At 36.4% G+C, this 4,711-nt stretch overlaps 1 long non-coding RNA gene across 1 annotated transcript; it reads right to left on the bottom strand.

Moving 5' to 3' along the window:
• Positions 1–1,588: 1,588 nt before the first annotated feature.
• Positions 1,589–4,642, bottom strand: LOC107835295 (uncharacterized). The gene is made up of 3 exons (XR_001661105.1): positions 3,164–4,642; positions 1,782–1,784; positions 1,589–1,601 (listed from the first exon to the last, which is right to left on the bottom strand). It is a non-coding gene; the product is annotated as an uncharacterized LOC107835295 (long non-coding RNA).
• Positions 4,643–4,711: the final 69 nt, after the last annotated feature.

The following is a 4,711-nucleotide window of genomic DNA, read 5'->3' on the forward strand; positions in this document are numbered from 1 at the left end:
AGATAAATTGTCCTATTCAGCAATTCTGAAATGGAGCAGATGTTGAGTTCGTGAGGTCCAAAATATTTTAAAGGTCGCCCAATACACACTCAGTATAAAGCGTGCCAGAATCTTTCTGCAAAACAACAGTTGCACGCCATTGGTTGAAACTTTCCAACACACACTGATGAAGATGAGAAGGTATAAAATAGGTTGATGTTAAGACTTCGGGGAGATTTTTTGTGACAAGAAATGATGATGAAGATTTTGTATTGAACTGAAGAAACTGTAAAGAGGCATCCGTGGAAGTGTAATAAATCTCCGGCTCGTCTATGGCCTAGCAGCAAGAACTATGTCTCTGTGCGTTATTTCTTTACTTAGATATTTAAGAGTATAGCCACCTTTCTAATCCTCAATAGAACCCGCAAAACCTGGCCCCTACGGTCCGTCAGACCACAGGAAGCAGAACTGCTAGAGTAAAACACAAAGTAAATTAAGAAAATAAAAGTGTATGCCACCTTTTGCTCACATAATTATAAATTAAATGTCTTTTCTGTAGCTCGTGATGTAGATGAAGAGTTGCCTCTTTATTTTGTTTCCTTTTTTTGTTTCAGCCAGGCTCAGGGTCACTGGAGCTGCTCAGATAAGGTCCACTGCCTCAGTCTCTGAGCTCCAAGGGAAGATAAAATAGAAATGCGTTAAGATGATTCACCCTCAGATGTTTCAGAATTAACCGATTATGGAATCAACTCCTCTCAAAATTTAAACTAAAAAATTATTAAAAATGTAAACAAAATTTAGTATTTCAGCTACATACACTTTTCAGAAATTGGTTATTCAAATGCATATGTAAAATAATTAAGTTAATAGTGTCCAATTTTACACAAAAGCATCCTTGTGAAATTGCCACGCCTCAAGACAACCAGTTAAATTTCCTTAATAATTTAGATCAAAAACAGAACTGTAATCAAATATTCTTTATACCATTAATGAAAATATGACCATTATCCTGATATTTTTCAAAACAGCCAAGTGTTGTATTTATGTATGGTTTTCTTTTTAGAATTTAAAAAGTTGTTCACATTTTGTCTGAATTTTTTCCCATGTCCCCTTAAGGGGCTCCGTAGAAGTTTATAGTACTTTTAACCAAAGTTTTCTCAATGATAACAATTACATCCAACTGTAACTTTATACAATTAAAATTAGAGGTGATGCAGGAAATTCATGAATATTTGAATAAACATGGCATAGATATTGATTGAAGCTATTCAATTTTAAATTACAGACTTTAATTTAGTAAGAGCTTCTATATGACTCTGTATTTCAGTCATGCAGGAAGGCACTGTAAGAGCTCATTAAATAAACTCACAATATACCAATGTCAAATGAATAAATTCATAATTAACCATATATTTAAACTGATTAGGAATTAGAGTATTTCTTCAGCACCCCTGTTAGAGAATTTTCGGTATTATCATTTTGTTATTACTTTAGTTCACATTCAGTCTATAGATCGTTGTAATTTTCTGTTTAAAGTGTTCTCTTCCTTATGTGTGTATGAACTGACCTGGAGGTCAGGAATGTCTGTTCATCTTCATGTGAAACAAGTTAACTCTGTGTTTCTCAAACCTTAATTCTTATCAACCAGAATACCTCCTAACTGCCTGTGAGCAGTCGTATTTTGTCTCTTGTTTATCCTCCCTCTTTGTTGACAGTTTGACCGAGATTTGAACTGGGCTGAGACCGTAGATCAGATATCACACCTGGAACTGGGTTGCTAGTGTTTGGGTTAGAAGTTTTACGACCTCTGTTGTTTTTCCTGACTGCCCCTTGGCTGTTTTTCTTTGACAATAAAACAGGGGCTCGAGTGGAAGGAGATCAGAACCCTCTGTGAACAGCTCGGAGGAGATGTTGAGGGAGACTTCTCCTTTTGCAAAAGCTTGACCATAAGATTCATATACGTTGTCTGTGGTTCTTTTATGTAGGTTCGAGAAAAATACCCATCATTAATTGGTGCCGAAACCTGGGAGCTCTCCCCCCCGCTGTCAGGCAGAGGAAGACGCGCTGAATCCGTGCACGGCCAGAGTCAACTGGACCTGGAAAGAAAGACCCAGGAAGTAAAATTCTTCGCTGGGCCAGCGACGTAGGTCCGACTTTGTCTGCCAACGGCTGAGTGAAGAGATCCAACTGGACAACCCGAAAACTACAGAAACATAGGTGAATTTTAAAATGGCTATTTTAGAGGTTTGAGTATCCTTGTATGATGTCGCTCTGCTAAAACTCTGAGGTTTGAGTATCCTTGTATGATGTCGCTCTGCTAAAACTCTNGAGGTTTGAGTATCCTTGTATGATGTCGCTCTGCTAAAACTCTGAGGTTTGAGTATCCTTGTATGATGTCGCTCTGCTAAAACTCTATTCGAGGAAGCCCCATAAGGGTAACTCCTCATGTATATAGGAAGCTTGTTAATACTGTTCTGTTATTACTGTGCTGATATTGCTGTTTGTCTGCTGCTTTGATGTGTGTGTGTACATGAAAAAGTAGTGTGAGAGTGATTGGAGGTTTAAATACTGCTCTGTATTTTACCTCATATAAAACTGAACTGAAACTGTACTGCAAAGGACAAAAGTTTTATTATTTTAACGAGTTCAGATCAGAATTTGGATTGCTTTCCTAGAAGGCAGTGTCAATGTTTATTTTGGACTGACAAAAGAAAAATTGATCAATTTAGGCAGAGGAGCAAAAGATGTAGACAAAGATTATGCAGTCCTGTAAGATGTCTTTGCATTTCAAATCAGATGTTTTGTTGGACTTGGATTCATGTATCAATTTAATCAAAATTTAAGGCACACAAATGTTGTGAGCCATTTGTTGTCCAATCAGTTTGTTTTTACATAATCAATTATTATCATATCCACTTTAAAAGTTTCATGTCCAATTTGTGTCTTTCTACCAAGACACGCATGTGTTTCGAAATCAACAGTTAGTTCCGTTAGTAAATTAGTTAGTCTGTTATTAGAAAAAAATAAAAACAATAATATTAATAAAAATGAAAAGAAAAGAAAAAATGTCAAACTAAATGAAGCAGTCTTGTAATAAATGCTGTCTGGTCTTAAACCAAAGCTGAAATGTGATTACTCCTTTTCCAACATTCCCATTTTGAAGTAAGGTAACCGAATTATCTACTGTAGATTTAGAATCATAAATTGTCTTTGAGACAAGAATATTTTGTAATGAACCTTAATTGAATCTGGAGCTGTTTCATAATCACCCTTTAATTCATAAAAATATTCATATTCATTTACCAATTCTGTTCCCTTTTTAGACATTTTAAGGTGACCAAGTTCAAATAAAAAGAAATCCTGTTTTTGATAAGATAATAAGAGAGAAAATTTGGATAAATTTGAATTAACCCATGATAAAGTTCAAGTCTGCTATAAACCTCAGTTTTCAAGTTTCATTAAGTTTAAATTTAAACGCGTCTACAGCTAAGCTGAGTTCCAAAAACTTCAACCCATTAAATGTCACTTTATTTTGTTTATAATTTTACCTGTTATGTAATTTCATTCATCCTTCATACAGTTAATTTTACCACATGTGAATATAGTGAATTCTGCAGGATTAGTTTAGTTTCAACCAGTTTTCCCTTAGTGTCATTTATTCCGTCCAGCCAATATTTCCCCAAAGGCTGTCTGTTTAACAGGTCGCCTCCTTTCTTCTGCACCAGGTATTCTAGCCCACTTTTTTTGGTTTTTCTCTTTCCCTTATTTTGATATTCGTCACCCTCTGGCAAATAAGTTATTAATTTGCTCACCGAGCGAAATCCATGGCCTGATGCCCCACTTTGGATCATATTTTTCCTTTTCAGATTCACCCTCCATCTGTTTAGGTTCAAAATTTAGTCTCAAAAATCACCTCTTCTCTCTTTTCTCTTTTTTTGCAGTTTTGCTCGCACGGCGGCGAGGAAATCAAACACAGTAGAAAATCAAACCCAGCAAACAAAATCAAAAACCTCCCACAGATTATAATTTCCCAATGTTGACCATGGTTTTAAAACACATTGCAATAAACATAAAAGAGTACATTTAAACACATAACGTCTGCTCAGCAGCAGAAGCTTACACACACAGCTGACACACACACACAGCTTTCAGACACACAGAAATGGATCCACGCTTTACAGCTCCTATTTTTGTCCTCTTTTTAACTCTTATTTCACTTATTACTTCACTTATTCACTTATTACTCTTTAGAGGATGAGACCGCGATTGACCTTTATCTTATTCTTTTATCTCTTTATTCTCTTGTCTCATCTTTTTTCCTATGGTGGACCGCTTTCACTGCATTCGCGTTTCTCAAGCAAAGTCTCAGATTGGCTTAACGCGTTCTTTTCCGGGGGCAGTACTCCCCAAGGATAAAACCGACAAAACCTAGTCTTTCCCTTCCCCGCATCCGGCAGAAGGGGGGGACGACCATTTCCCACTGCAGAGCCAATCGACCTTTTACTTTGACTATTAACTACTTAACTCTTTAATCTTTAACTTTAACTCTAACTTTACTCCTATGAACAACTCGAAAGCCTTTAGACAAACCGATCAAAAGCAGTACAAACAACAGCTGACAATGAACAATGGCTGACAACTTAAGACAACTCAGTGACAAGCAGACAAACCTGGGAAATAGTACAGACAACGGCTGATAACTGAAATTTATACAGACCTGAGAAACAGTACA

Source organism: Poecilia formosa, unplaced genomic scaffold, assembly GCF_000485575.1.
Source record: "Poecilia formosa unplaced genomic scaffold, Poecilia_formosa-5.1.2 Scaffold1473, whole genome shotgun sequence".
Lineage (NCBI taxonomy): Eukaryota > Metazoa > Chordata > Actinopteri > Cyprinodontiformes > Poeciliidae > Poecilia > Poecilia formosa.